The following is a 20,744-nucleotide window of genomic DNA, read 5'->3' on the forward strand; positions in this document are numbered from 1 at the left end:
GATCACCGCACCCTAGTCACATGTTCAAAGTAGGTTTAAGCCATTTCCTTCCAAATTCTTGCGATTCAGAATTAAGAATTCCAACACTATGCTTAGTAAATTTTAATGCACATACAAGGACCTTCGCTCATACCTTAGATGCATAATATATAAATATACAAGGGTATATGTAGGCCCTTCCGGCTATCGCTACTGAGCTTTATGTAAGTACTCAACCCAATTTGGCCTGTGGCATACAATGAAAATATATATATTTATACATAAATGAATGCTATCCTTCCTGAGCTTGAGCTACTTTGGCCCAAACTTAGCTTATGAATGCATAACTGAACTAAATGTTCATTTACTTATATGTATATGTATATATTAAATATTATCTCTTCTAAGCTTATGGGTAAATAATGGCCTATTAACCAAGTCATTTTAATGTAGACATTCATTTGATTATCAAAGATTTTTCTATCTCCTCTATACTCAGCTATTCATACCAATTTAAAGACTTAGAATGAACACAGGAGTAACCCACTCCTAAATATTAACTGAGGCAATTGTCAACTATGTTTCCAACAACGAATGATAATACAAAGAACATGAGCAAACACTAATATATTAGCCTCTAGGGAATAACCACCACTTAGCATCCACACACATTTAGTATTATTTATTCATATAGGAATTCAACTTTCATCAATAATAACCTAGACATTAAACTAACAAATTACCCTATGCAAAGCTTCTAGCCTTCATGGGCTTAAACTTAGAAACAAAACACACTAGCCATTCTTTTAACAGAGTATAATCATTGCAGATATTCATCCATACCTTTGATGTTTAAGCACTTGGACTATAGTTTTGATTCAAGCAATGACAAGGTTCACACATTCCTTGCATACAAGCCATTTAGGCTAGGATTATGCTCAATTCAACCCATGGATTTAAGCAATTCCATATCCATGCATTTAAAAAAAAGCTCATTAAAACAAGAATTACTTATTTCTAATCATTACAAACCATGATAAATCAATACATTAATCAAGCATAAATCATTCAGAACATAAGATTTGTGAGCAAACACTTATCTTTGATATATTGAACCAAACATCTGAGATTGGTACTTCAACTCTCCACCCAACCTTAGACGCATTGCAACCAAACCTTTCTTGCAGTAGTCACCCCTAATCCAGCTTCCAAAGCTTGAGGATGACTAATTAAGGGACTAGATCAAATATTCCAGCTAAAACATGGACTCCAGAGGACCATCCACCTCCACCCACCAACTACTTCATGCAGTCAATATCTCATAGGGAATCCATAGGCTCACCACCCCCACCCTTCAATCTATAAGCGGATATAGAGGCTATACTTCCACCCTCAAATCAAAAAAGGAATCTAGAGGCTATGCCTCCACCCTCAATCAACAAGAGAATCTAGAAGCTATACCTCCACCCTCAAATCAGCAAGGGAATCCAAAGGCTATACCTCCACCCTCAAATCAACAAGGGAATCCATAGCTCACTGTAGAACCAATAAAATAAGCAGATGGGGCTAAAGAACTTCTCCTTCCAAGATTCCAAGGAACAAGCCTCCACCCAAGTTGTCAAGGGAATCTAGAGAAAACCATCTCCACCCACCAATATTATAGGGAATCCATAGATTATTTTCCTCACCTGAGAGTTATTCTTCCACCTCCCTATGCTCAATCGAGGGATGGATTTACTCCCTGCATTTTGATAGCAACACAAAGTTTTCTTCTCCATTCCTATTCAGTTGCGCGCTCATGGGTTCTCTATTTTATCTGTATCAGTCTCGTTCTTTCTTAATCCCCCCCCCCCCCTCTCATTGTGAATTCTCTCTTGCTTGTAGTGTGTGGGATGTCCCCCCGCAAGAGTTATTGCTTTTTTCCTTATTTCATTCCAACCATTTCTGGTTGTGTGGGCAGACATTATCGTTGCCCCTCTTCCTTCTTGGTTATGGTGGTTTTGTCGTATCTAGCTAGTGGTGAGAATGTTGTGTGTCAACACTTCCTTCCTCCCCACTTTTGGTTGGTTCACTTCTTTTGCCTCTCATCTATGAATGCAACCCATTCTCTATTTAATTTATGTCCTTTATAGCTTGCATATTTATCCAAGGTAGACATGGTTCTTCTATCCTTCTTTCCCATTCTATTAATTTGTCAAAATAGTCCATTTAAGGCAGACCTTCCAACCTTCAATGGATGTCATGAAACCAGTCAATATTCCTTCAAATCCCAAGAAACCTCCTTCCTCAAATTTTTGGAATTTGTCCCCCAATTATTGGGCCTTTTAATTATAATCAAAATATATTAATATTTACAATGAAGGGGAATTAGTCTAGGATGGCACAATGACGACCAATGTGCATTCCACCATAAGTAGAGTCATTAGATACTGCTAAAAGTTTAAAAGTTAATTTACAATTAACATAGCGATGTAATAAACTATCGAATGATATGCATAAAGCATGGTATTAAAAATCAAATATTTTGAAGATCCCAAGTGTAGTCTCTTGCATTGAAATTTATCAAGATACTCAATATATCTTTGATTTTGAAAATAGTAAATGAGGTCCTTGTACCAAATATGGTTTGCAACATCGATTTCTTGTTCAGTAATTAAAAGTAATGTAGACAAGGATTCATCATCATTATCAAGTTCAATTGGTTCGGGGTGATGAGGTAAGTGAAGTGCTAAGTCACGTCCCTTTATTTTTCTCGTAGTATCAATTGACAAGTCATGTTCTTGAATTTTGGCAAGCCATTGTGCCAGTTTCCCAGAAAGTAATGTTTATGATAGAAGAAACTTAATTATAGGTAACAAGACTCTTATGTCCATGTGCTTACCTAATATGAAGTGCCTAAATTTTTGAATTGCTTTAACAAGAGAAAAAACATGCTTTTCAATAAAAGAATATTTAAATTCATCATCTGAAAGACTTTGGCTCATGAAAGCAATAAGATGTTCAATTTCCTGATTGTTTTTATGCATGAGAATGCCAAAAATAGCTTCCTAAGTAGTGTTAGTGTAAATTATGAAGTCTTTTTTTGTAAAGTCAGGCTTTACAAGTATTGGTGCAAATGCGACGACTTCCTTTATGGTAAGGAAACACTATTGTGAAACACTACCTCACTAAAATGCAAAATATTTCTTTAATAAATTATGAATAGACTTAATAATTTTAGCAAAAGCATTGATTAAAATATGAAGAAAATCTATCTTCCCCATAAAATATTGAATTTCCTTTTTTTTGAATTAGGGGATTGGATATTTTTAATCGCTTCTACCCTACCAAGATCAATTCTAATACCAACCTTAGACATAATGTGTCCTAAGAGCTTCCTAGTGGTTACTTTGAATACTAATTTCTTTGGGTTAACTGAAATTTCAAATATTTTACACTTGATAAAGACTTGCCTTAGATGGTCAAAATGATCACTATGACAATATTAATAAACTACAATCTCATCAACATAGATTTGTATAATCTTTCTCATGAGGTCCTCAAAGGCCAACTACATATCCCTCTAAAAAGTGGAACCTACCTAAATTAAGCCAAAAGGCATTCGTTCATAGGTGAAGGTGCCCCAATGTGTTGTAAATGTGGTTTTATATTTGTCCACTTTCTTCACTTGAATTAGGTTGTACCCAAAAAATTCATCCAAAAGGGACATTATTTGGGATCTTGTCACTTGCTCGAGGATTTGGTCCATATTTGGTAAAGAGAAATTGTCTTTCACGCATACTTTAAATAATGAGTAGTAATCGATACATAAGCAGATGTCCTTGTTCCTTTTCCTGATCGGGACCAAATTGGCCACCGACTCAGAGTGTTTGACTGGAAAGATAATTTGAGCATGTAGCAATTTATCTAGTTATTTCTTAATAGTAGCCTCAAGGGTAGGGTTAACCGGTTGTTTCCTTTTCCTGATCGACTTAGCATCATCTTTGATAGGTATGGCATGTTGAATGATTCTAGGGTCAAAACCATGAAGGTTATTATAGGACCAGGAAAAGACATCTGAAAATTCCTTAAAAAGACTGATTAGCCTTTGTTTCTCTTCTTCTATACATTGGGCCCCAACTTGTAGCAACTTGGGATCTTCTGGGGTCCCAATGTTAACATAAATTGTTTCACCAATTTTTCATTTAGAATCCTCTCTATGTTCTCTTTTTGAATTAGGTACATCACTTGGTGAAAATGAGTTTTCAAGAGGAGAGAGCCCACTAGGGTATTTATTGTCTTTGAGTGATATTGTCTCCTTCTCATTTAGAGGATAATTTCGGATGAAAGTTCAAATGCTTTCATCATCAGAAAAAACCTACCATTCCTCCTCATTGATAGGAATATGTGTCTTGTAAAGAGATTATAAAACACAGTCAAGCCTTTCTAGTAATATTTGATACGAGGGGCTAGAAGTGCATACAACCATTCAGTCTGTTGATGGGCCTCGAAATTAGACACAAATTAAGGCCCATATGACCATCCTTTGTCATATTTATCCTCTCTTTTTGCATTCAATGACATGTTTTTGAGCTAAAATGTGTTCATTAGGAAGGTTCAGAGGTAATTTCTTATTTGTACCTAAATTTATTTATTTTTGTAGAATATTGTGAGAATATTGGGCAAATTATGAATATTTGGAGGCTGAGATAATCTAGGGACTTTCTCCCTGCTACAGGATGGAACAAGATTATATAATAAATGAATAGGGTATGATGGAATTATTGAACAGGTTTTGGAGCTCCAATGATTGAGAAAATCTAGGAATGTGCTCCCTGTCATTTAATGGAGATTCCTAGTGTTAGTGACTAGATCCACTTTTTGAGGGATTTTGGAGGGGAAAATTGCCTCCTTTCAAGGAAGATGCTTCCCCATCTATTTGTATAAGCACCAATTCAAATTTTCTTCTAGGGGCATGTATTTCTTAGTCTTCTTGTGGAGAAAACTTGTTATTTAGCAACTCCATTATCATTTCTAGTAGGGATGTACTAGGATTGATTCAAATAATGAAGTTTGGTGTCATTTTTAGCTTCTAAAGCTTGGTTTCCTTCATATGACTGAGTATCCTTGGGCTTGGCCATCCCAAGAGCCTTAGAGCCCTATTTTACAATTTCTTTATCTTCTTTAAATGTTTTCACTTGCATCTTTTATTCTTGTTTTTCCTATTTCTGTGTTTAATATTCATGTTTCATTTGTTGTAGGCTATATTGGTTAAATGATTAAAGTGAGTTTTTTGCAGGTTATTTATGAATTCAAAAGCATGATAAATCTTTAGACCAACCTTGCAAAGTCACATCCATGTTTTATCTGCTTGGAATGGTTACTAGTTCACCATTTTGGAATTTCTGGAAATATCATGTAGCAAAGTACTAGTAATTTTATGCTAATTTTTAGCACATGTTAATGAACTTATTTCAAGTTTATTCCACTTGTATTGGAGCTTAAAAACATCCAAATTAATTTAAAAAATTACACCACAACATTTTCACTTGATTAGCCTAGGCATTTGGCCACTTAGATCAACTTACTAGTTCATTGCTCTGAAATTTCTGGTTTCTAGTAGTAATTTCTGCTATTTTTTAGCACATGTTAATGAGGTTATTTTTAGTTGATTCCACTTGTATTGAGTCCTAACAGAATTATATTTAATAAAAAAATTACACCATGGAATTTTCACTTGATCATGTTAGGCATTTGGTAGGTTAATTAGCTCACTAGTTCTATAATTTTTGGTAACTTTTTAGAGTAGTAATTTTATGCCCTTTTTAGCACATCTTAACAAGGGTATTTTTGAATGATTCCACTTATATTGGAGTCCTAGGACATCCTAATTAATAATGTTTTTTACCCTATCCCATTTTCATTTGATTTTCTTGGACATTTGGCAAGTTAACTCGAGAAACAAACATCTTGTAGCAATCATGTAGCAATTTGTTTTTGAGATCTTCCTTACCCAAATTCACTTCAAATTCAAGGTAGAAGTAGATTTATAGCCTATGAATTATCTGAGACCAATTTGGTTGAGATGAGGCTTGGTTAGGTCGTCGTTTATCTCTTACATTTCTTGCTTCTTAAATGTTGATTTTTGCAATTAGTCTATATTTCCTTTTCGTGTTTTACTTTATGCAAAGTGTGATTTCTTTCTTGCAAGAGTAATACAGGACTTTCCTTTCCTACAAAATAGAATAGAATTCATTTAATTCCATTTCCTTTATATCAATATAGATTATATTTACTTACTTGTCATTATGCTTTACATTTTTTCAAATAGAATATAATTCCTTTCTGCCATTTACTTTCGAGCAAAAGTAGAATAGGTTTGCTTATGGTTATTTAGCTTTTGAAACTTAGGATTGGTAGCTTACCTAGATCTTTACTCATTTGAAGTTGTTTCATTTCCTTCTTTAACTTTCATCAAAGGGAATCATACTAGGAAGAGGAAGGTGTCTGCTACACATATAGTGTCGAACCCTCTTAAGTTTGTACGAACTTGTTGACGGTGCTGGACCCGCCAACATGTCAAGGGATCTCCCTGGTAAGAAGTTCCAATTAAACCTCAGACTGTTTGGTGTAGGAGTCCCAATAGTGGGTTGTAAAGCAATGCCTTGACCGCGATGTCGCATAGGGGCAAGTAAGATAACTTTGTTGGTAGCAAGGGTGTGATCGCTGCAGTGATTCAAGGAAGGTGCATGAGAGGTTCTAACACATGTGGGTTGAGATGAGTACGCCCCTTAGCAACTTGTAACAATACTCGGATGAGAAGGTAACACACGAGAGAAAATGCATCACAAGCTGGAAAGAAAGTCAGTCGGAAATCCAAAGTGATGGTTAAACCAACAGCACATCTGCAACAAGATGAAAATTACATACAAAATAGTTCATACACAACTATGTAAGTTAAACAACATACATACAACAACCTGAACAGTCCAACTATAATAACAACATATGCATGAAAACATGTTGGATCTTATTATATAAAGAAGTGTAAGTTGTAGTCATACAATACATCCATGTAAACCTAGTAGCCCCAACAGTGGAACGTTACAACCACATCCGCCTGCTCCTCCAAAGAGATGTACTAGCTCCGTGCAGTGGAGAAGCCAAGGCACGTTACAATACTGTCAAAGCTCTCTCCAAGATAGTCTTATCGGAAGCTTGACTGACGAAAAGCCTATACAATGAATTATGAGGTACTATTTATAGCAAAGGGTGGGGTGACCCTTGACATTCCCCTTTGTGATAGTTCAACTACCCTCATGACTCTTCATCTACTCTATGACTGTTACATCCAACTATTGACACACGAACTTCCACTTGACACGTCGTTACATTACAATGCACATGTGCTCATGTGAGATGAAATGGCTTGAGCAAGCATGCAAGACATCACTAACACTCGGCCCGTTGGGATGAGACCAACTCTTTGACATGCTTGTGATGGCGAAGGTGGTGAGTTGATGCCAAGCTTGGTCATCCGTGATGGTGTGCATGCACCCCATGGTGACATCTTGCTGAAGCGAACTCTTGCGTCTGTTGCATCTGGTGCATTGGTCCGACTCCTTCATCCAACTTGTCTGCTAACATGCGCATGGTATTCTTAGGTATGGCTAAACCGAAAACACACTAATGCATAGTGTCCGTGCAGATATTCAAGTATGTGTTGGTGGCCATGCACATAAACTTGTCGAAGTACATGTTCAGCTATAGTTGGACTTGCTTCTTGTCTTTTCCTTAGTGAGTGTGCTGAATGGGTTGGATCGCATGCGTGCACACAGTGACATGAATCCCTTGCATGTGATCAACAACACTACTCACCATGTCTAATCCGTACCAGTTGTTGGGATATATTTATAACTTGTACAGGTGCAGTTTCATCCATGAGTGCATGTTGCACCCACTGTTATTCATGTTCCTACTACAACTCATTCGTCTGTTTGTGCAACTTCATGTTCTTCCTTGAGTTGCTGCTTCAAGACATGCAACTCCTTCTTTGCTCCATTCTATGTCTTCGTGTGATATTCATGTTGCACATTTACCTCATAGCCTAAGTCTCCAAAATTTCTTTCATCATCTGTGGATCTGCTTGAGCTCGCAACTTTGTTCTACCTCAGTGTTGTCAACAACCTTCCTCTTGCATTCATTGCATTTGGTATGCTGGCTTCAATTATTTTTCATGATGTTGCTCGTTGTGATGTTGCTGCTGTCATATCTTGATGTCATTGTCTACGAATCAACTTGATATCTTCGTGAGTAGGCAAGCTCATTGACATTTGATCGACTGCATCTCCAGGTGTGCTTTGAACGGTGTCTTTGACACTGCTCTCTTGGAAACCATTGTACCTGCACTGCTGAGAGGAAAATGAACACCTTTTATACCTGGAGACATGGCAACACTCATGTCAAGCAATCTATCAGTTGAAAATCAAAATGAACTTGAGAACTGACTTGCAACATACCTATGTGATTGATCATGAAGGTTGCGCAATTTCGGCTGGGAGGTTAGAAGACTAACTGCCAAGACTGTACAAGGCATAATCCGAGCTGCTGGGAGACTATCTAACTACTAGAACTGCACAATTCACAGTCTAGTATGGCTGCTGACTGTTGGAATTGCGCAATGCGCAATATCAGTTGGCAATGGTTGCAGGCTCAGTGAATGCATTGTACAATTTTTTGGGCCAACAGTCATTGTCCCTCAGAAGTGTGCAAAACAGTCCTAGAGGATAGTCATTGGGCAGAAATTCTCATTTCTGTAGAGGAAGACAGAGCCTTCCTTCCCCGGATTGCGCAATGTTGTCCCAGTGAAGGCAGAGTTCGGCCAAGGTTGCCCAGACTCGCCGACAGGAAATTGAACGCGAATATGAGTATGAATGCATGGTGATACTGAGTGTAAGCATAAGTGAATGATCATGCATGCAAACAGTGAATGACAGATTCAGAAAATGGAACAACATGCATGTGGGTGAGGTGAGTCGCTGAATCGACGACCGTTCATGAAAAACAATTTCATGCATGCGACAACAGTGAGATGTTAACGAAAACTTAAATAATGCTAAGACAAGCTAGTATACATGTAAATGACAACAAGCGTTCAAAGAAATCAAGAAAATAATACTCATACAAGTGAAAACTCACAAAGTGACATAAATGCAACACAAGGCACGAAAAGCAAGAGTACCCCAAAACTATTGAGTTAAATGTGCCGATTGCTCCTAGATGTGATGTGGGATGTGAGAGTTGCAAGGTTGATGTGAGGAATGAGCTTTGCAGGGTCCGATTTTTATGAGTTTTGATAACATCGGGGCTGTGACGTGCATGCCACAAATCTAGGGAAAGTATCGCTTGGTGGGAGGTTTTTGAATTGATCCTTGGATGTAACCTCCAACTGCTAAACATAGATCCTTGAAACAAGGGATGCCTTTGCATGCTACCTTGGGAGAAGTAGCCCATGCATGCAAGTCATTTTTTCTCAATCCCAGAGGGAACTGATCAACTCAGCTGCACATGCAAGAGACTACTCGACTGCTGGGAAAAAATGCGCATTTCTAGTTGGGAACTAGGCTGGCTGCCTAGGGGATTTGCATAATTTCTGGGCAGAGCAGCTGACTGCTGCCCAGATTTTTTACAAATTCTAGGTTGAACAGTCCTGCTAGGGAAAATTGCACAATTTTCACTCTGAGTGTTGACTGCCAGAATTGTGCAATTCTGGAGCCCAACAGGTTTCCATTCAGGATGGCGCAATTTCTGGAGGGAAGGCTGGCTTCCCTCTAAAGTTGCGCAATTTCTTGGGGGAGTTGTTAAGCCTACAGCTGGACCAAGTCCGGGTGATCAGCCTGTGAGGGGAATGCATCAAGTTGTGATTGACAGGCTGCCTTTTGTGCAAGAAAAACACTGAAGCTTGTGAACTTGACGAAGCATCATATGCTACTGTGAAAATTTTGTAGGGAGGCTCGAAAACAAAGCTAAGGAAAGATTTTGGAGGGTGGTTGTAGCCGCTACAACACTTGGAGGCACACTAGTAGAGCTCCAGCTCTCTGAATGTACCTTGTTCATGAAAATCAAGTCTAACACCTCCGAAAGTATTGTTCAGTTCTCAGCTCATCTTGGTTTCCACACTAGCTTGATTGTAGGATGTAGCATCTGCCAAGCTCTTCGTCAATTGACACACATTCCAAGCCAAGGCAACACAGTTGTTTCAATTGGGGTTGAGGGATATATTGGTGCACAAGCAGTATAGTCTTCAGAGTCTTAGTTTCATCTCTGGTGTTGCTCCACTACTAGAAGGCCTAGACATTACCTCGATAGAGTCACATAGGAACAGAAGCATGGCTTCGCTGCAAGCAAGCTTGGTTAGTACCCCAGCGGAGTTACTTGCATCACCTCTCTATGTAGGAAGCCTTTCTCTTCTTTCACCTTATTCATTTTCATTTTTTCAAACTTTTTTCACTTTTTCATTTTTTTCATTTTTCATCTTTGTAACTGTGCATAACACTTATTCATTTCAGAGGTGGAAGAGGGATCCTAACTTATTGATAGCATAAGAGTTTGCTCCAACAGAGAAGTAGTTTATTGTATCTCTAATGTGCCGGTTAAGGTTTTCCCCCTAACCTTACTCTACTCGACTGCGTTGACAAGGGTTAACCCAAAAACAACCAACTAGAGAAGTGATGAGCCCCAAAAATGGACAATTATAAGGGCTCATTCAACCTCCTAAGTTGACTTAATCCACCATTATCATTGGTTTATTGCATGTTTTTGATTATTTTTATGTTAATAGAGTGAATTTGGTTAGTCATTATGCCAACAAGTCTAATGGGTGCTTTGTGTAGCCTTTTTGGTCCACTTGGAGACAAAATTGAAGGTCTTAATGAGCACTTGGCAGCCAAATTCGTGGGAGAACAAGCTAGAGGATTTGTAGGAAGGTGTCCCCCTCATTTATGGGCCCTTACCTCGAATTCTCCACCATCAGCTCGGAGTTCAAAGGCCACCAAATCAATGAGCACAAGGGCAGCCAAGCAAGTCAAGTAGGACTGCTATTAACTACAAGTCTTGGGCAGCCAAGTCCCTAAATTTTAGGAGGACTGTTGGGTCCTCAAATTGTATAAATAAGAAGGCTTAGGGCCTCATTTTGGGTAGCTAGTTAGTCATTTTGTTAGCCAGTGGATGTTAGCTAGTTAGCCAGTAGATAGTAGCTAGTAGTTAGTCATTTCATAGCCTTGTTGTAGTCATTTTGTAATTCGATTTGTAGGCAATAGACTAGCTTTGCTTTCAGCTCATTCTCAAGCTATCCTTGTGGACATTTTTGATGTAACTCTTCATTTCTTGATCAATAAAGATGAATCCAGCTTTGCACCAGCTCTAAATCTCTCTTAGGAGGCTGTAGCTCTTGGGGTTGGGCCCATCTCAAGCGCCCAGTACCTCCTTCGTTTATCTTTATGTGTTTGCTGCATTCTTAGAATAAAATCTGCTATTTAGATCTAACTCTTGTGTTGTTATTTAGTTGTTTTTTTATGTGTAAAATAGCTTTTCATGCTCAGATTTAGTTGATAGGTTGTTAACAGAAAAAGCTTCAAGAAAAGGGCCAACAAACATCTGTGATTTCACCTCTCCCTTAGTGGGATCAGGAGCTGTGACCAGGATGACTTTGCTGCCCACAAAAACACTAATTTTTCTTTGCCATGCAATCACTAGTGTTTGATTTTCATGTGTAGAAGTTGGTTACAAGTTCAAACTTTCATTTGCTTATTTGCATGAGTTAAAATACATGGTTTCATTGCAGGTTACACTTATGTTCATTCTCTTTACTAACAGCTAGCAAATTAGGTCAACGTAATTAGGTCTTTGTTGGTTCAGATTGGAAAAACGACTTGCAGAGCCCCTGTACCACTCCTTCATCTGCTTATTCTCCATCAGCACCATCCACTCCACCCTCTACTTAGAACCCTTGCTTCACGTTTGCCATTTGCTCCCAAAACCCTAATTTTTGTGCGACATTGCTTCACTCTCCCTTGAACAAATTGAACCATCCTCGCCATTCCTTAGCTCCATCCATCAGTTCCTAGGCCACTTCAGACCCCTATCCTACCTCCATATCCACTCATGCATCTTCCCTCACTCACCCATGCTCCAAAATCCCATTTCAGAACATCCTGTAGAAATCTCTGAACATCCTGTAGGATCCCCTGCAGACATCCTGTAGAAGCCTGCAAACTCGGTTGCCAAGCACCTGAACGTTGTGGACTTCTGTGGAATGATGTTTTGGATCCCCTGGAACCTTTCCTAGCCCTCCTGACCTTTCCCAAGCTTTCTTTCCCTTCGAACTACCCCTGCACAGTCAAACCCTAATAAGAAACAAAATCATAATAACTCCAACCACTTAAGCAAAAATACAAAAACAATGTTCTTTTCAGTAGAAGTAGTTTAAATTCATGCATCTCATATCACTAGAAGTAATGGCATCATTTCTAGAAGTTTGCACTCCCACCATTGCATCATAGAGATTAGACTAGTCAGATTAGGGTTTACTAGGGTTTCCATGTTTTGTTGGCTTTCAGTTCATTCTTGCAAAGTAGTTTAATTTCCTTTCAGATAGTCTTCGTTCATCATTTAGAAAGCTTCTTCTGAGAACATATAGAAGTTGGCTTGAGCCCTAGCGGACTTGTGCCAGCTGACCAAGTGACAGTTGCGACAAGAGCTAGTACTTGTGCATACAGCACCGTCGCTTCCAAGTTTGTTACGAACTACCAGGTTGATAAAATTAAAGAAGGGAGTTCCAGGAGTTGTAGCATTATTGCTACAATACTGGGGCCCACCAAGAAGGTAACACTAGTTAGTGTGCAAGCATTGTTTTTTCAAAAAGGTTCACTTCGAACAGTACGTATTTTCCTTCGACGTATCATGGACTAAAAGTAACAAGCCCTTCATACAGAGGCAAGATGACAGGTAACCAAGTAGTGATAGTTGTACAAGCCCTCTTGTACTTCACCCAGCTCGTTTCAAGAGTCGTACATGGTTTCATGCGAAACTAGCCTATGAACTAAACAAGCGAACTAACAAACAACAAAGCAAGAGAAAGAGCAAAAGGGAAAGGGAAAGCAAAGCAAGAAAGAAAACAAGCAAGCAAACAAACAAGAAAACAAAGCATGTTAAGGAAACAAGCATGCAAGAAAACAACCGAAAGCAAACACTACTCCTACTCCTATACTAATGGTGCATGGGCCTGATCACGTGAAGTGATATTTCCAATGCATCCATCGGTGCATTGGTTGACCCATGTTGGTGAAGGCTTGGTCTGTGAGAAACCGAGTTGTATGAACTAGCAAGCAAGAAAGATATAACAATTAAGACAACCACACTTCGTGTGTCAAAGTGCCCATAGGACATAAGTGATTGCAAGTGCATGATGAGCATTCCGTGGACTTATCATAGTGTTGTGTGATACTGCATGCAACTTTGAAGCATAAGCACACTCTTGACTATGACATGTAAGCAAACGAAAGAAGCAAAGATAACTTGCATCGCGAACGAGTTCTTGCAATGTAAGATTCCTCCAATGCATGAGCGATGGGGTCGTGTAGTTCGAGTGGAGAAGGTGTGATCTGTGTGTGAGATGGATCGTCAATGCATACAAATGAGTGATGAGAAGCCTTGGGTGATTGGACCATTTCATGATCGGAAGTGAGACTAATCCCAAGAGAGCAAGGACCTGACATAACTATCAGCTCGGGTTGAAGTGCCTCGTCGGTCTTGGGTGTTTCAACTTCTTCATCAGATAGATCATCATAAACTGGTGGCTTCGAAAGATAAACTGTGATAGAGTCATGATTGTGATCAAATATGGAAACAAATGGATCACAACTGCCACGATCAAAAAAATCAATGAATTCATCAACATCATCATGATCATATGAATCAAACAGAGGGGTAGATGAAAAGCGATCAAAATCATCCTATGTGTTTCTGGAAAAGACAGATGAAATATCAAGTGGATTTTCAACAGATAAGTCATCCTCTCCATTGTCAAATGATGGACCAACATCTGGTGATTCTTGGGAGTGATCAATAGTGGGTGCATCCATGGATGAAGACACATGCAAAATCGTGGATGGTAGGTTCACCAAATATGTTAGGAAAGAACGGAGGGGGCTCGGACAGAAGGGAGTCATCCTTCATTAAGTGTTGATGGTCAAGCTCCCACTCATACTCTCCATGAATGACAGTGCATGTTGGTTGTTAAACACCAACTCCATCAATGGCTTGTTCCTCATTCACAACAGGTGAAGAGTCCGAAATGGACGAACACAAGACAATATCATCCGGAGGAACACCCGAGTGCAAAGATGGAAGTCATAGAATAGAATGCATATGAGACCTCGAAGGACTCACAACCAAATCTGCATGAAAATTGAGTGAAGTGATGTTGGGAGGATGTGAAATCTGAACAAGTGTGTGAGCATGATCCTCTACATCACTCAACAGTGGTGGAGCTGCTGAATGAGGGGAAGGCGAACAGTCAGTCGAGAAAGTGATCGGATCCACATGAGATTGCGCAACTCCATCAGTGAAGAATGTTGAGCGAGGCTTGATCTCAAGCTTCTTCTTGGGACAGGCAGATTTCTTAAGGCAATACTCGAACCAGTCCCAAATATAGGCAAATTTCATCTGGCTCCTTGGAGCTTGAAACTGCAAGTCAAGGAAGCGCTGCCAAAAATCAATAACTGATTCATGAGGAGCCTTCCGTTGCTGTAACAGTTTTTGGTCAAGATGGACTGGATAAAAATGATAGAAATTGTCTTCAATGAGATCACATAAGTTCTCAAGTGAGTGCACACTGTCAACCGGTAGGCTGAGCAACCATCGACGTGGAGATTTGCGAAGTGTGTGTGTAAGCAGCAAGCTGGCATGTTCGTTCAAACACTCATCTTCCTCATGAAGCATGGAAATAAAGTCATCTAAGTACTTAGGCCAGGCCACTTCACCTTCACCATCATACGTGTCAGTGGAAAAGAGATCGAAAAAATCCCTCGTGATGGAGACATCTTCACGATTCAAAAAACATCACAGAGGGAGAAGAGTGCAAGAATCCATGAAAGGTATGCAAAGGTTCAAAATTGGATGAGAGGACACAGCTTGTCATCTGGCCCTCCTTCTAGCACTAGAAATGTTGACGGTGTTGGACCCACTAACATGCCAAGGGGATCTCCCCGGTAAGAAGTCCCAATTAAACCTTAGACCGTTTGGTATAGGAGTCCCAGTAGTGGGTTGTAAAGCAATGCCTTGATCGTGAAATCACACAGAGGCAAGTAGGATAACTCTGTTGGTAGCAAGGGTGTGACTGTTGTAGTGAGTCAAGGAAGGTGCATGAGAGGTTCTAACACATGTTGGTTGAGATGAGTGCGCCCCTTGGCAACCTGTAACAGTACAATACTTGGATGGTAAGGGAACACACGAGTGAAAATGCATCACAAGATGGAAAGCAGGTCAGCCGACAATCCAAAGTGATGGTTAAACCAACAACACATATGTTGGAAATAATACTGAGAGGGGGGGGGGGGGGGGTGAATCAGTATTATCAGATCAATAATACTTTTTCATTTCATACTTAAAAACATATACGCTACTTCAGTTAATTGAACCCGCGTGTACACGCTACTGTGTTTATTGCAACTAGCGTATATCAAGAGATCTTATGATTCAGTTAGCTTATCTTCAGTAAATGCATCAGAACATTATTAACCATATTAACAGTAAACAGGTGCAGTATAATAGAACAGATCATCACACAAAAGCCACACACATGAACACCATGATATAAGGTGGAAACCCAATGTGGGTGAAAACCACCTGCTGCAATTCGTCTCTTTCTTCTTTAATAAGAAACTTCTTTTACAATGCACTGGTGCATTCCTTTACCAGCACGCAGGCTACAACCTGTAGAGGGCTACAATCCTCTTAGCTCTTGTACTAGCCGATCCATTTACTAGTACGTAGGTGCCTACCTACAGAATGCTCCAACCTTTACTCCCCTTGCTCTTGTACTGGCTGATATGTTTACCAGTACGTAGGTGCTTGCCTACGATCTACCCGGGACCACGTTTCATACATTTTCATACTGGATCCATAAGACAATCACCTTGTAGTACAACCTGCATCATTAATCACTGAAACACTGAAACTCTGTCAACAACACAGTCACCAGAACACAGAGCAGACACAGAACTCTGCAATAACCATCAGACCCATCTGCAACTTCAAATATCAAGCTTTACAATGTACACGCTACTTGGATGAACCCAACCTGTGTATATACGCTCTTTTTCCAAGGTCAACCCGCATACAGATCTAAAAATATTTCCTTATAACTTTGGAGCCGTACCAGACATCAATCATACTATAACACTTATAGAACATTATTTGCGTCAGTATGCAGATCTAGAATAAGCATAATCAACCATATAAAGATAGTTCATTTCAAACCATTTGATCCCGATCTCTCCTTAGATCTTGTTCTCTATCAACTGGTGAGATCTCTCCTTAGCTCAGATCAAGCAATGCATCATCAACCCATAACCTGCATACTGGATCTAATACTTCATCAGATATTCAAGACTTTTCAGATACCTTTGCCTAATGATCTTCTTCTCCTTATATAGCCTTAGGCCTTGCTCAATACCACGGGCCAAAACCATAGAAATCCAATACCATCAACTTCAAAACTAGGGATCAACACGTCCGTCGAGACACCATGGTCCAAAACCATAGGCACAACTTCCAAGGAATAACCGCCACGGACCATAGATAAGTTTTCCACATACACGCTCTTTTACTGAAGCCAACCTGCATGTACACGCGACTTGGTATATAGCGAACCTGCGTATACAAGACTTGGTATATAGTGAACCTGCTTGTATACGCGACTTGGTATATAGTGAACCAGCGTGTATATATTTTCTCTTCATACTTGTAGTCTGATCATCAATTCCTTCTGCACTATGATTTGTCATCAGTGTGATTTTCCATCAAGGCCAACACTTGTCTCATAATGCCAACAACATATGCAACAAGATGCATATAATTGCATACAAAACAGTCCATACACAACTACCTAAGTTAAACAACATACATTTCTACAATGACCGAAACGGTCCAACTACAATAACAACATATGCATGAAAATGTGTTGGATCTTATTATATAAAGAAGTGTAAGCTTCAGTCATATAATACATCCATGTAAACCCGTTAGCCCCAACAGTGGAACGTTACAACCACATCTGCCTGCTCCTCCAAAGAGATGTACTAGCTCCGTGCAGTGGAGAAGCCAAGGCATGTTACAATACTGTCCAAGCTCTCTCCAAGATAGTCTTATTGGAAGCTTGGCTGACCAAAAGCCTATACAATGAGTTATGAGGTACTATTTATAGCAAAGGGTGGGGTCACCCTTGACATTCCCCTTTGTGATAGTTCAACTACCCTTGTGACACTTCATCTACTCTATGATCGTTACATCCAACTATTGACACTTGAACTTCCACTTGACATGTCGTTACATTACAATGCACATGTGCTCATGTGAGATGAAATGGCTTGAGCAAGCCATGCAAGACATCACTAACACTCGATCCATTGGGATGAGACCAACTCTTTGACATGCTTGTGATAGTGAAGGTGGTGAGTTGATGCCAAGCTTGGTCCTTCGTGATGGTATGCATGCACCCCATGGTGACATCTTGCTGAAGCAAACTCTTGCCTCCATTGTATCTGGTGCTTTGGTTTGACTCCTTCATCCAGCTCGTCTATTAACATGTGCATGGTCTTCCTAGGTACGGTTGAACTAGAAACACACTGATGCATAGTGTCCGTGTGGATCTTCAAGTATGTGCTGGTGGCCATGCGCATCAACTTGTCGAAGTACATGTTCAGCTCTAGTTGGTCTTGCTTCTTTTCTTCGCCTTGGTGAGTGTGATGAATGGGTTGGATCGCATGCGTGCACACAATGACATGAATCCCTTACATGTAATCAACAACACTACTCACCATGTCTGCTTTGTGCTAGCTGCTGGGATAGATCTATAACTTGTACGGACGCAGTTTCATCCGTGAGTGCATGTTGTGCCCACTGTTGTTCCTGTTCCCACTGCAACTTATTCTTCTACCTATGCAACTTCATGTTCTTCCTTGAGTTGATGCTTCAGGACATGCAACTCCTTCTTTGTTCCATTCTCTATCTTCGTGTGATCTTCACGTCACGACGTTACCTCATAACCTGAGTCTCCAAAGTTTCTTTCATCATCTGTGGATCTGCTTGAGCTTGCAACGTTGTTCTGCCTCGAGGTTGTCAACAACCTTCCTCTTGAAATTGTTGCATTCGGTATGTTGTCTTCATTTGTTGTTCATGATGTTGCTCGTTGTGATGCTTCTACTATCATATCTTGATGTCGTCTTCTATGAATCAACTTGATATATTCCTGAGTAGGCAAGCTCATAGACATTTGATCAACTACATCTCCAGGTGTGCTCTGAATGGTGTCTTCGACTTTGATCTCTTGGAAACCATTGTACCTACACTATTGAGAGGCAAATGAACACCTGTTATACCTAGATACATGGAAACACTCATGGAAAGCAATTTGTCAGTCGAAAATCAAAATGAACTTGAGAAGTGACTTGCAACACACCTGTGTGACTGATCATGAAGGTTGCGCAATTTTGGCTGGGAGGTCAGGAGACTGACTGCCAAGACTGCACAAAGCACAATTTGGGATGCTGGTAGATTGACTGACTATTGGAACTGCGCAATGGACAGTCCAATTTGGTTGTTGACTGCTGGAATTGTGCAATGCGCAATCTCAGCAGGCAATGGCTGCAGGCTCAGTGACTGCATTGTGCAATTTTCTGGGCTAATAGTCATAGTCCCTCAAAAATGAAAAAAAAGTCCTAGAGGATAGTCACTGGGCATAAATTCTCATTTTTGGAGAGGAAGACAGAGCCTTCCTTCCTCAGATTGCGCAATGTTGTCTCAATGAAGACAAAGTCCAGGCCAAGGTTGCCCAAACTCACCGACAGGCAACTGAATGCGATTGTGAGTATGAATGCATGGTGATACTTAGTGTAAGCATAAGTGAATGATCATCCATGCAAACAGTGAATGAAAAATTCAGAAAATGGAACAACATGCATGTGGGTGAGGTGAGTCGCTGAATCGACGACTGTTCGTGAAAAACAATTTCAGGCATGCGACAACAGTGAGATGTCAATGAAAATTGAAACAGTGCTAGGACAAGCTAGTAGACATGTAAACAACAACAAGTATTCAAAGAAATCAAGCAAACAATACACATATAAGTGAAAACACACAAAGTGATAGAAATGCAACACAAAGCATGGAAAGCGGGCTTACCCAAAAACAGTTGAGCTGAATGTGTCGATTGCTCCTAGATGTGATGTGGGATGTCAGAGATGCAAGTTTGATGTGAGGAATGAGTTCAATAGCATCCGTTTGATGAGTTTTTATAACATTGAGGCTGTGACGTGCATGCCACAAATCTAGGGAAAGCAACACTTGGTGGGGGGTTTCTGAAATGATCCTTGCATGTAACCTCCAACTGCTAAACATAGACCCTTGAAATAAGGGATGCCTTTGCATGCTACCTTGGGAGAAGTATCCCATGCATGCAAGTCAGTTTTTCTCGGTCCCGGAGGGAACCGGTCAACTCAACTGCACATGCAAGAGACTGCTCGACTGCTGGGAGAAAATGTGCCTTTCTGGCCAGGAGCTGGGTTGGTTGCCTAGGGAATTTGCGCAATTTTTGGGCAAAGCAGTTGACTGCTGCCCAAATTTGTTCAAATTTTGGGCTAAGCCGCCTTGCTAGGGACAATTACGCAATTTTCACTATGAGTGTTGAATGCCAGAATTGTGCAATTCTGGAGCCCAGCAGGTTGCCAGTTAGGATTGTGCAATTTTTGGAGGGAAGGCTAGTTGCCCTCCAGAATTGCACAATTTCTTGGGGGAGTTGCTCATCCTGCATTTGGACCAAGTCTGGGTGATCAGCCTGTGAGGGGAATGCATCGAGCTATGATTGACAGACCGCCTTTATGGAAGAAAAACATTGAAGCTTGTGAACTTGACGAAGCAAGACAAGCTGTTGTGAAAAGATGGTAGGGAGGCTCCAAAATGAAGCTAGGGCAAAATTTTGGAGGGTGGTTGTAGCCGCTACAGCATAACCTTAGGTTGATAATTTAAGTTGGTAGCCTTTGGATTTGTTACATTCTTGTTGCAATATTGGGGTTCATAATCTGCTAAAGCATTAATATCTTTTCAAACATGAGTGATATTAAAAGCCATGAGTTTGAAGATATTCTCCCAAGTTGTTTGAGAATAAATTTTAATTAACTTAATAGAAGGAGAATGAAATTTCATAATCAAATTGACAACAAGTTTGGAATCTGCAAAGGTTGTAAGGTATGTGAATCCCAAGGCTAGAGCTTTCTTAATTCCGAAGAGAAGCGCCTCGAATTTGGAAATATTATTTGTGCACCCAAATTCTAACCCAAATGCATATTGATGCATTTTACTGTGAGGGGAATATAAAACAACGTCAGTACCATTTCCCTCATTAGAAGAGGCACCATCAAAGTGTAAATGCTAGACTTGATCTTCTTGGTGGATTTCAACAAATGGTGGAATGTACTGCTTTGTGAAAAAATAGTATACACCAATATCTT

The sequence above is a fragment of the Pinus tabuliformis genome, chromosome 1_1, assembly GCF_031772625.1.
Source record: "Pinus tabuliformis cultivar Carrire ecotype Pingquan chromosome 1_1, CPIR1, whole genome shotgun sequence".
Taxonomy (NCBI): domain Eukaryota; kingdom Viridiplantae; phylum Streptophyta; class Pinopsida; order Pinales; family Pinaceae; genus Pinus; species Pinus tabuliformis.